The following is a 13,898-nucleotide window of genomic DNA, read 5'->3' as shown; positions in this document are numbered from 1 at the left end:
TAAGGGCACAAAAGACCAGATCCTGATAGACAAAATGGTGATGAAGAACAGTTAGGAGAAGGAAAACCAACCTAAGCATGGCACAAGATCAGGCCTAAAGAACCAGATATTATGTTCAAAGAACGATAGACGGAAATAACATCTCTCCCATATGTAGGAAGTGCAATACAAAAAATGAAAACCATAAACCACATAGCAAGCGAATGCCCGGCACTTGCACAGAACCAGTACAAAAATAGGTATGATTTAGTCGCAAAAGCCCTCCACTGGAGCCTGTGCAAGAAACATCAGCTACCTTGCAGTAATAAGTGGTACGAGCACCAACCTGAAGGAGTGATAGAAAACGATCAGGCAAAGATCCTCTGGGACTATGGTATCAGAACGGATAGGGTGATAGGTGCAAATAGACCAGAACGTGACGTTGATTGACAAAGTCAAGAAGAAAGTATCACTCATTGATGTCGCAATACCATGGGACACCAGAGTTGAAGAGAAAGAGAGTGAAGAAATGGATAAGTATCAAGATCTGAAAATAGAAATAAGAAGGATATGGAATATGCCAGTGGAAATCGTACCCATAATCATAGGAGCACTAGGCACGATCCCAAGATCCCTGAAAAGGAATCTAGAAAAAACTAGAGGGCCGAAGTAGCTCAGGACTCATGCAGAAGATGTGATCCTAGAAACGGCGCACATAGTAAGAAAAGTGATGGACTCCTAGGAGGCAGGATGCAACCCGGAACCCCACACTATAAATACCACACAGTCGAATTAGAGGAGTGTGATAGAGCAAAAAAAAAAAAAAAATGATAATAATAATAATAATAATAATAATAAAATATAATAATAATGTGGTGCCGTGGCACAGTGGGTTAGGTCGTCATTGGACTGGTTAAGCAACATTGGGACTGGTCAGTCGTTGGATGGGTGACCACTCTCCTCAGCGTTGATTGGGTAAGGATCTTTACCATAATTTCCTCAGTCTACTCAGCTGTAAATGAGTACCTATCCCTGACGGAAAGAAATGAAGGATTAAACGACAACGACGTAAATGGAACCTCTGGCAGCAGAGGAGCTTCGTCCGGCAGCCAGATATTCAGCCCAATTGAAGGGGAAGACGGTCGTCATCCAGCACTAACCACCACAACGACAGTAACCAACAGCCTGAGATTGGAGCTACAGATCCAAACCAGAGGAAGAAAAGAAATGGACAGAGAAGAAAAATAAGGAAATATGGGAGATGCTACATCAGAAGCAACCCGACAGAGAGAGGAATAACACCCTCAAACAGAGCAAGAGGGCTGGCAGACCAAGTAAGGAACATAAAGAAAAAGAACTGGCTCTCCCCAACAGAAAGAGAAGAACTGGAAAGGGAAATGACACACAGCAACGAATTACAAAAAGACGAACTGAGAGACGATGCCACAGAAGACGACAGGGATGATGAGGCATCAAACAACGACACACGTAGAAACACCGACGAAGTAACAGAGAGGACGGAATGGGTAGAAAAGATTAGACAATGGATGGAGCCAGATACAGAGAGAACAAAGATCCCCTCCATGAAAGCCTACAACACCAAGAAATTAAGGGAGAAAACAAGTGAGGTTAATGAAATAATGGGAATAATACACACCACCAGTATCACAGAAACAAGATTAGTAGCAGAACTGATGGGGATACCAACACCAACACATTCAACCCAACAGAAACCAAAACAGCAACCTCCTTGGAAAAGGTGCCTGGAAAAGCAAATCATGGTGATGAGATCTGACTTGAGTAAACTGAAAGAGATGGCAGAAAAAAGGCTAAGAAGCAAGAAAACAAGGAAGGAACTCAATGAGAAATACAAAGTACAGGAGAGGGGAATAAACAACAACATGAACAGGAATAAGGGATACCAACAGAACAAACTATTCAGAACCAACCAGAAAAGACAACCGCCAAGAAATTCCTGAAGCCAAACCAAGTAAGAGACTGGGAAAACATAGGGAACAATCCGGTATCACACAACAAACATGCAACATGGCTCCAGGAAGTCAAGGAAGAAGAAACGGAGAATAAAACAAAGATTCACAGAGATCACAACAGACACAGTCAGACACCAACTAAAGAAAATGCCAAACTGGAAAGCCCCAGGTCCCGATGAAGTCCATGGATACTGGCTCAAAAACTTTAAGGCCCTACACCCAAGAATAGCAGAACAACTCTAGTATTGTATCTCAAATCACCATGCGCCCAAATGGATGACCACGGGAAGAACATCCTTAGTATAAAAAGACAAGAGTAAGAGAAATATAGCCAGTAACTACAGGTCTATCACCTGCCTACCAATAATGTGGAAGTTACTAACAGGTATCATCAGTGAAAGGCTATACAACTACCTAGAGGAGACAAACACCATCCCCCCCCAACAGAAAGGCTGCAGAAGGAAGTGTAAGGGCACAAAAGACCAGCTTCTGATAGACAAAATGGTAATGAAGAACAGGAGGAAAAGGAAAACCAACCTAAGCATGGCATGGATTGACTTATAAGAAAGCCTTCAAAATGATACCACATGCATTGATAATAGAATGCCTGAAAATATATGGGCAGAGGAAAATACCATCAACTTCCTCAGAAATACAAGCGCAACTGAATACAATACTTACAACTCTGGAATAAGACTAGCAGAAGGTTAATATCAGAGAGGGATCTTCCAGGGCGACTCACTGTCCCCACTACTCTTCGTAGTAGCCATGATTCCCATGACAAAAACCAACTCAATAAAAGAGGCAACAGAATTAACCATCTGATGTATGGTAAAAGCATCAAGGAAATAGATACCCTAATCCAGACTGTAAGGTTTGTATCTGGGGACATCAGGATGGAGTTTGGAATAGAAAAGTGCTTAGTCAACATACAAAAGGGCAAAGTAACAAAGACTGAAGGGATATTTAAAAGCTACCAGATGGGAAACAACATCAAACACATAGAAGCGACAGGATACAAAATACCTGGTGTAATGGAAGGAGAGGGGATATAAACACAAGAGATGAAGGACACGATTATAAACACATGAGCAGTGCCAGTAATCAGATACAGTGCAGGAATAGTGGAATGGACGAAGGCAGATCTCCGCAGCATAGACCAGAAAACTAGGAAACATATGACAATACACAAAGCACTACACCCAAGAGCAAATACGGACAGACTATACATAACACGAAAGGAAGGAGGGAAAGGACTACTAAGTATAGAGGGCTGCATTAACATCGAGAACAAAGCACTGGGGCAATATCTGAAAACCAGTGAAGATGAGTGGCTCAAGAGTGCATGGGAAGAAGGACTGATAAAAGTAGACGAAGACCCAGAAATATACAGAGACAGGAAAATGTCAAACAGAACAGAGGACCGGCACAACAAACCAATGCACGGACAATATATGAGACAGACTAAAGAACTAGCCAGCGATGACACATGGCAATGGTTACAGAGGGGAGAACTCAAGAAGGAAACTGAAGGAATGATAACAGCGGCACAAGATCAAGCCCTAAGAACCAGATATGTTCAAAGAACAATAGATGGAAATAACATCTCTCCCATATGTAGGAAGTGCAATATGAAAAATGAAACCATAAACCACATAGCAAGCGAATGTCCAGCATTTGCACAGAACCAGTACAAAAAAAGGTATGATTCAGTTGCAAAAGCCCTCCACTGGAGCCTGTGCAAGAAACACCAGCTACCTTGCAGTAATAAGTGGTAAGAGCACCAACCTGAAGGAGAAATGGAAAACGATCAGGTAAGGATCCTCTGGGACTATGGTATCCGAACAGATAGGGTGATTGTCACAAACCCCTAGGTCCACTACAGGTTCGATATTATAATAAACAAAAAAGATTCCACACCAACAGTTGAAACTGGGGATACGAATATAGAAAGAAACACAAACAGAACAAAGGTTTATTTACAAGCTTACTAACAAAGATAAATGCAAAATCGTTTCTCCTATTTACATAAAAAAAATAAAATTTTACAGTATGTGAACTGAGGAAACAGTGAGGTAATGAAATACTTGCTGGCCAGTTTTGCAGCTGTCGAAAATCAATGCTCAAAGCGATGGCTTCACAAAGGAGAGCTGTAGAACTTTAGATGTCTTTTTGACTCCGTACTGCAGAAAGTAATGTCTATTCTTGATACTTGAAAAGCAGGTTACTCCTCAAAACCACCTTGTAGGACGTTTCTTCTCTGAAGGCTTTCTCAACGTAGCAATACCTCTGTCGTTCTCTCTCTAACTGGACGACTTGACTCTAATCCGATCAAACTCTCGTGCGCCTTCTTCCTCTCTTATTCTTCGACTGTTCCTTCTTTTCTTATCTCTCTCTGATGATCTCTCACTGATGATCTGATCTCTCCTACTTTGTCAGTCGTATATGTACGGCGATCTGGGGGTGGGGCCTACCAGTGAACTTCACAGACTCCTGAGACGACAGGAACGTTTTAGAAGGATCTAGGCGAATAGATACATCATAATACGCGGTGACACGTCGGCACGTGTTGAGTTCCATATCCCACCTGGCGATTCTAGAATAATCATGAGAACAGGCGCCTCCAACACGTGCGCAAATGCCTCCTGGCTGCAGACCTACTTGAAGAAAATGTATTTTCCTTTCCTTTAATATATTTTACTTCGCTATAGAGTGATTACCATGTCAGTGATACGTACAAATAGACCACACGTGACATGACGTTGATTGACAAAATCAAGGAGATAGTATCACTCATTGATGTCGCAATACCATGGGACACCAGAGTTGAAGAGAAAGAGAGGGAAAAAATGGATAAGTGTCAAGACCTGAAAATAGAAATAAGAAGGATATGGGATATGCCAGTGGAAATTGTACCCATAATCATAGGAACACTAGGCACGATCCTAAGATCCCTGAAAAGGAATCTGGAAAAACTAGACGCTGAAGTAGCTCCAGGACTCATGCAGAAGTATGTGATCCTAGAGACGGCGCACATAGTAAGAAAAATGATGGACTCCTAAGGAGGCAGGATGCAACCCGGAACCCCACACTATAAATACTACCCAGTCGAATGGGAGGACTGTGATAGAGCAAAAAAAAAAAATTATAATAATAATCTAGTCACTGAGGTTAGTTCTATGTAAGGACACTGGTATTTCACATAATGCTCTCTTCCAAATAAATGTTAATACTCGTATAAGAAGTATACAGTATATCAGTAAAAATATAAAGAATAATATGAGCAGCAGGAGGGACAACTGTATGATCTGATGGTAAAAATATTTGATCAGGAAAAGGTACCAGAAGAATAGCGGGAAAGCATATTGATACCCATATTTAAAAGTAAAGGTGATATCCAGGAATGCAGTAATTATAGAGGTATCAAACTAATGTTTCACACGTTGAAGATTTTGGAAAGAATAACAGATGGCAGGCTGAGAGAGGAAGTGAGAATAGGGAAGGAACGTTAGGATTTATGAAGGGAAGCGGCACAGCGGATGGAATAATTTGCTAAAGGCAGCTGATGGAGAAATTCAGAGAAAAACAACGAGACCTGCATCTGGTATTCATAGACATTGAAAAGGCCCATGACATTGTGCCAAGGCAAGAAATATGGAGATGTTTGAGGGAGAAGATGGTGCCGGAAAAGTATGTCAGAATCATTCAGGAGATGTACAGGAATGTGTATGCTAGAGTGAGAGGCAGTGTTGGAGAGACGGATGGATTTGAGATAGGAGTTGGATTACACCAGGGGTCAGCACTTAGCCCATTCATCTTCAACATCGTGATGGATGTAATGACCAGGGATGTTAGAGAAGCAGTGCCATGGTGCATATTATACGCGGATGACAATGTGTTATGTTCAGAGGGGAGGGAGGAGTTGGAGGGGAGGTGGAGAGGTGGAGGGCAGCACTTGAGGAGAGAGGAATGAGAATAAACAGATCATAAACCGAATATAAGTGTTCCAGTATTACTGAGGACGGTGGAAGTAGCATAAGACTGGGTGGGGAAGAAATAAAGAAAGTAAAGAAGTTCAAGTACTTGGGGTCCGTATTAGAGGATAGTGGACCAAGAGGTGAGACATCGAATTCAGGCAGGATGGAATAGTGGGAGGTCTGTCAGGGGTCCTCTGTGACAAGAAGGTCCCTTTGAAATTGAAGGGAAAGTTTCATAGGACGGTGGTCAGACCAGCAACGTTATATGGAACAGAAACAGCAAGTATGAGGAAAACAGAGGAGAAGAAGATGGATGTAGCAGAAATGAGAATGTTGAGATGGATTTCGGGAGTAACAAGGGAAGATAGGATTAGAAATGAGTATGTAAGAGGATCGACAAAGGTAGTTGAAATATCGAAGAAAATACAGGAAGGAAGGCTTCGATGGTATGGACACCTGTTACGAAGGGAGGAATGTCATGTTGGAAGACATACGATGGAAATGGAAGTGCGGGGTAGAAGAAGCAGGGGCAAGAACCTACAAGAAAAGAGATGGCGCGATGTATAGGGAACGAGTATGGCATTAAAAGGTATAAATGAGAACCAGGCACAGGACAGATATCGATGGAGACGACTCATTCACAACGGCGACCCATAAAAAAATGGGTTTAAGCTAGGAAGAAGAGGGACAACCGAGACGAACTTGAAGCCGTACTATTAATAGTAGTAATACTGATAGTTCAAAAGAACGTAGAGAGCTGAAAATTTCATCAAAAGCGAACAGAAGATCATCTCTGAATTCTTAAAGACTGCAGAAAATGTCATGTACTTTTGACATTTCGAGAGATTGTCATTTAGATCTCCCAACTGGTTTTCTGTGGGGGGTTTTTTCCTCTCGGGCTCGAAAAACTTACTTCTTTTCACCTTTTGTATAACTTTCGGCGTAAAACCAGCCTGGCTATACTTTCTTATTGACGTTCTGGAAACTTCTTTATTCTGAGCCTTTAGTCAACTCTTTTCGCCGTTAAATTGTTAATTTCTGATCTCGATTCTAGTCAACGTCTGGAAAACATATTTTGGTGAATTTTCAGATGATAAGAGTGTCCTAAATTTTGTTTTGAATAAAACCTACTTTGGTGAATTTTCAGATGATTAAAGCATCCACAATTTTGTTTTAAATGAAACCTACTTTGGTGAATTTTCAGATGATAAGAGCGTCCTCAATAATTTGTTTAGCATAAAACCTACTTTGGTGAATTTTCAGATGATGAAGGTGCCCACAATTCTGTTTTCAGTAAAACCTGCTTTGGTGAATTTTCAGATGATAAGAGCGTCCACAATTTTGTTTTGAATAAAACCAACTTTGGTGAATTTTTAGATGATGTCCACATTTTGTTTTAAATGAAACCTACTTTGGTGAATTTTCAGATAAAAGCGTCCACAATTTTGTTTTGAATAAAACCTATGTTGGTGAATTTTTAGAAGATAAAAGCGTCCACAAGTTTGCTTTCAATAAAACTTAATTTGGTGAATTTTTAGATGATGAAAGCGTCCATTATTTTGTTTTAAATAAAACCTAATTTGGCGAAATTTATTTGATAAAAGGGTCCTCAATTTCATTTTGAAAAAACCTATTTTGGTGAATTTTTAGACGACTAAAACGTCCAATCTTATTTTTTTAAACAGTACAGTGAGACATTTTTTAAATTCAGTTATGGAATACAAGCATCGACTAATTTCGAACTGATGAGAAAATGGAATTAATTTCTGTTCTGAATCACGTCTGCTCATGTGAGAAAAATGAACTTGTTCTCAAACGATAATGGAGTTTTCCCAGTTTTCAATTTTTATGTCGGATGTTCGGAAAAAAACTTTTTATTTGGATCATTCAAAATGATATAGCCGAATTACTACTCTTTTTTTTTTTTTTGTTCACGGAATTTTTTATCTGAGATCCGTGATAATTTATCTTTCCATTTCCAAAATTAGTCGTTTTTTCTCTAGACTTTTTAACCTTATCTCTCTCTCTCTCTCTCTCTCTCTCTCTCTCTCTCTCTCTCTCTCTCTCTCTCTCTTCTCTCTCTCTCTCCTGGTTGTCCAAAGAAGACAGCTAATGCAATTCTTCTTCATATATTCACTGATTTGACATGGAATGACATAAATCTTGAATCGTCTTCCAAAAAAAAAAAAAAAAAAAAAAAAAAAAAAGTCTTCGTTCATGACGTCAATATTTTTTGCTGTTCGTTTTCAGATGATAAAGGAAATTCTATATTAAATAATTCTGTACATTGGATGATCCTGACTAAGGGGCCACCCGAAAAATTAAATTAATAGTGGATCTGTTATTAAATTGAGCTGTGTTCTCAAATATGGATAGCAAAATATAAACAAATAGAAAATGCTGTATGCAGCGCTCGGCCACGACCCATGAAAATTTCAGCCACAGCCCGGTGGTGGCCGTTGCTAGAAAAAAACAACAACTGAGGCTAGAGGGCTGCAATCTGGTATGTTGATCATCCACCCTCCAGTCATCAAACTTGCCGAATATCAGCTCTCTAGCTTAAGTAGGTTTTACTTTATTTAAGGCTAAAGTTAGCCATAACATGCGTCTGGTAACGATATAGGACAGACAGGCCACCACTGGACTGAGGTTAAAGTTTGAAGGGCCGCGGCTCATACAGCATTACACCGACAATAAATCTATCTAAAGATAGATTTATTGTCGGTGGCTTTGATTACACGCTGTAAAGAAATTTTATTATTATTATTATTATTATTATTATTATTATTATTATTATATTTATTATTATTATTTAGGAAGCAGACCCTCTCTCAAGCATACTTTATTAAAAGTAATGGCTACTTCAGCAGCGTTACACTCATAGAGATTCTTCTCTGTTTTCCGAATAGCGGCTTTTTCTGTGCCACTACTTAAACAGGCTAGTAGAGCGCCTATAGAGGTCATGATCAAATATAGTGTCAAAATAGGTGTATATATTTGAATTTTACAGATAAACTATGATATCATAGTCATCAGTCATTAACGATTCTCTCTCTCTCTCTCTCTCTCTCTCTCTCTCTCTCTCTTTCTTAAAGCGAACTTTCGTCTGGAGCTGCCAGACATCCTCTAGGCTAGGAAGCTGAGGGTGGCCTGCTTTTGGTGTGGTGTCCGTCCTCCTCCTCATTATTCTTACTATTATTATTATTATTATTATTATTATTATTATTGTTATTAATCTTGCTACAGTCTCTTCAACCGACTCCTCCGATGATGACCTGCATGAAGGTCGAAACGTCACGTGATACCAGCTATACCAGCACCAATACCAGCCCTTAAAACCAAAGACGACCCAGGCCAGAACTGAACCACGCCAACGGAATAATACCGGCACTGACGACGAACCCTGCTTGACCTGGACCTGATATCCTGTTCTATAAAAGATAACCTTCAGCATTTACAATTTTAAAAATTTCCAACATGAATATTGGCCAGTTACTCAGAAACATCGCTGAGCCTGAAAAGCGAATTGTAAGAAAATAGAAAAAACAATATATAAAATCAACTCGCTTAATTCTGCCATCCTTTTTAACAGCATTTGCCTAAAAGAGGGTCTTCTACTAAAATATTATTATTATTATTATTATTATTATTATTATTATTATTATTATTATTATTATTATTTATCCTTGGTGACCTCCGTTGAAAACCTGACTTCTGTATGCCACAAAGTGATTTTGCAATGGATTAAATATCCTGGATAGGGAAATATGTGCAACAACAAGTGGAAGTTATTGAAAGTTGTTTCTTGAGGCACTTGGAACCATATCCCCCCCCCCCCCCCCCCCCCAAGAAAGAAAGAAAGAAAGAAAGAAAAAAAAAAGCTGTTTATTCTCAATTCGTGCACAACAGAAAACCTATAAATACAAAGAGGTTCGGTATGAGGCTGAACTCCAGTAAAACGAAAACAGTTGAATAGAAGGTCTCCTACAGATTTTCCATCCCATCCTCCCCTTCAGGTCTCGGTGGTCGCGGGTTCGATTCCCGGCCATTCCATTGAGGAGTGAGAGATGTGTATTTCTGGTGATATTAGTTCACTCTCGACGTGGTTCGGAAGTCACGTAAAGCCGTTGGTCCAGTTGCTGAATAACCACTGGTTCCATGCAACGTAAAAGCACCATACAAACAAACAAACAAACAAACCTCCCCTTCAGGTGGACGGGACTCTGCTGAATGAGTCTGAAGCTTTAACTATTCAAGGTGTAACTTTTGACTCGCATCTTACCTTTGAAAAACACATCTATTGAAGTGTCGGTAAATACCCCGCGGAAGTTGCATATTGTTCATAAGGCCTCATTTATTTATAACTGATAAAATCGATACCCGTTTGAGGTCACTTGTACTTCCTTGACTGGAATGCTGTTCTCCGGTGCGAACGTCTGGTTCTGCTGCCAGAGATTCTCTCTTTTAGATTGAGTGGTTCGTAGTGGCAAGTTTGTGCTTCACAATATCAGCAGTTATGACTTGCATCATCGGCGGATGGTCTCTTGTCTGTCAATGTTTATTAAGTTGTATTTTAACAGATCATTCACATTCACAATTGATTTCTTTTCCTGCCGAGAGAAACCAGATAATCTGAACAGCAGCACCAATATTCAGTAATTGTACATATGATGTGTACATATGATATAACGAATAGCGCCGCTGTTTGTTGCAGCTCTGCAAGATACAATCATTTACGTAGTGTAGAAAATCCTCAGAACTATCTGGAGTTTGAGGGGCATTGTCATTTTACTGGTAGTGAAAAAGTTTAAAACGATGCACATATTAATAACATAGAATGTATAAAAATTGTCCTTACTTCAAAATTAATACGCTTGTATTTTCATTCTCCTTTGCGTCGGATTGAAACCCAAAAGACAAATTCGTGTTGCTGGATCCAGTTGTATTTCATCCTAAGTTCTGATCAGTTCTGATGCAACTCAACTTTGCTGTACTGGATGTCCCTGTCGAATTCAGGTTCCTGTCTTGAACCGAGAGATATTCAGTGGGAATAAGAAACAAATAATTGCAACCTTTCCCTGGTGAATATTTATTCGGTGGTATAAAAGAAGATACGTTATTGGAAAACACAAACATTTGAATGTATCAAAGTCAGTCGAGATCTTTGCACTTATTCGCTAAGAAATTTCTTCTGGGATTATAGAGCAAATTGAACAACACAAAATACCCAGTAAGAGACAATGGGGTGCACTGTCGACATTACTATAGGGTGTTTGCAGAGTCCAGTCGACCTCCACTCCCGTTTCCTTTCCTGAGTCGTACAATCCAACTAATCTAACTATTCCATCTTAAGTGCAATTTGTGGCTTTCTTGATTTTGCTGTTCAACCACTCTAACTCCCTCTTTCACTGGCATGAATCAAATCATAGAGACTCAACTTGGTTTGTAAAGTAAATTGACTAATAAACAAGTAAATAATGCGCGAAGTGCCTTCATGGTGGTCGAGTTTTCTGTATAGCGTATAATGCTGAATGAAACACTAAGCCATGAGCATGGCGGGCTTTAATCTTAAATAAAATAAAAACTACTGAGGCTAGAGGGCTGTAATTTGGTATATTAGTGATTGGAGGATGGATGATCAACATCCCCATTTTGCAGCCCTGTAGCCTCGGTAGTTTCTAAAGATCTGAGGACGGACAGACAAATAGCCATCTCTATAACAGTTTTCTTCCACAGAAAACTAAAAATACCACATCAGAGATATCTGCATATTGACAAATAGCTTTATTATTTATCTTGACCAAAACAGGTAGTATAAAATAACAAAACCACGCAACCTGTGTTTGTCAAGTAAGGAAAACATGAATATATCCCGGAGTTTGGAAGAAATGTTCGAAATCCGGGTTCTTTTCCCCACCAGGGCAACCCAACCGTACCATTCCCTCAAAAACATTAAGCAACGCAAGAATATCCCTTTAGATGCCATTTCTCTTATCGGATGTGGTGGTGTATCTGTAATGGGGGAGTAGTTTTCCGAGAGTATTCTCAATGGAATATGCTCCTCCTTCTGAAGGAATATATAAAACCCGAGTATCCTTTTCAAAGAAGTTTGGTCCTTTTCGATATCCGCTCCGTCTTCTAAGTCTTGTCCATTTAACCTGTGTCTGCCCCATAAGGTTGGTATAAGCATGCAATGATATCAATGCAGCCTTCACAAGACCCCTGAACTTTAGATCCCTAAGGAAATATGATAAAGAATGCATTGGCAACTTCTGGTCTTAAAAGTTCGTGGTCCTTGTAACTGATAAACGTCTGTCCAACGTTGTTAGATACTCGAAGCTTTTGCTTTGGCAGTGAAAGCTCTGGAGTGTTCCTCGCACGAAACATTCCATAATGTTTAACTAGATCTCCAGCTGACCTTACAGGAAGCGGCATATATTTTCCTAGTAAACTATTTAATAAAAGTAAAACGTAAAAGAATCTTGTCTGGCCATTACGTAATGGGAAAAACCAACATGCATAACGCTTCACTTCCAAAAAATAGATATTATTTATCTCTCTTAGTTTCCTAATCGATTAAGTTGCTCTTGCTACCTATTTCGTTGTAACAGATTACTTGACCTCATTTAAAGGGTCAAGGGGGTGTTTATTATTTTCATCAGAAAAATAGCGGTTGTTTATGTTGTTTTGATTATCCTGGTTCCTCCTCTGGAGAGATGCAACGTTTATTACCGAATGAAAGTCATCGTTTCATTTCTAATTTTTTTTCTTTTGAGGGCTAAACATCTAACTGTTGGCAGTAATTACGATTAAGAGACGGACAAGACATTATTTCATTCAGTGAATGATTTATACCTAAAGTTTACTTTGACTTTTAGTGAAAACGACAGTATAGTTCTCCAATTGAGGTGGCAGATGCTGCCAGCGATTCCTTACAATAGATGTCTCCAATGGGACTTTTTTTTTTTTTTTTTTGTTTCAAATAATAACACAAACTTGTACTCTTGGCCAAAGTCTGCCCAGGGTCACCGCGTGGACACCTGAGGCGATATCTAGCCTTGGGAGCCGGTTTGAAGTACTTGAGGACTGTGATCGCCAAGCTATGGTCCTTAAGAAATAAACAATAGCTTGCAGTACCTTTTAATAACCTGCAGTTAAATAGTGTTCTAAATTTTAAAACTGTATGTATATATATATATATTAATATATATCTATATATACTATATATATATCATATATATAGATATATATTAGATATATATATATATATATATATATATATATATAGATATATACTACATATTATGTAATATATATTGGTGTGAGTATGGATGTATGCATGTATGTATATGTACATAATACATACTCTTCGGAGATTGCCTTGTTAAAACTCGATCCGTCTTTCAATTTCATTCTTCATTTCTAGTCCTGTACTAAAACCCTTTCACAAACCAACGCCAAATAAACCAGGCAAATCAACCAAAAGCAAACGAAACCAAAGCAAATAAACCAGGCCAAATAAACCAAAGCCCGTCGTATTAGCCTAATCGTATTTCCCTCCAATTACACCAACGGATTTCACAAACAAACGTTTTCCAAAACATTTCTGAAAATCGAATCTTGTGGGATTATGGGAACAGGCTTCTTCGGTGGCTTTTAGTTTTCAGAATAATAGTAATGGAAGATGGAATTGGGCTGCGTCTAAAAATGTAAGACAATGTCCACAGATTAATTTCTACAAACTATATATATGCGTGTCTGTGTGTGTACTACACTTTTTTTGTTTTGTTTTTGTTTTGTATAGAATGGAAAGGGTCCGCTATTCAGTTTACAGCTTCCAGAAATAAATTAAATTAGATAAAAGAGAATCGTATGAAAATTTCATCAAGTTAGATTTACATATTACCTGCTATATGCAAAATGTACCTTAATTCATAATCATAATGAGAAA

Source organism: Macrobrachium nipponense, chromosome 49 (genome assembly GCF_015104395.2).
Source record: "Macrobrachium nipponense isolate FS-2020 chromosome 49, ASM1510439v2, whole genome shotgun sequence".
Classification (NCBI taxonomy): domain Eukaryota; kingdom Metazoa; phylum Arthropoda; class Malacostraca; order Decapoda; family Palaemonidae; genus Macrobrachium; species Macrobrachium nipponense.
Note: the sequence above shows the minus strand (reverse complement) of the source record.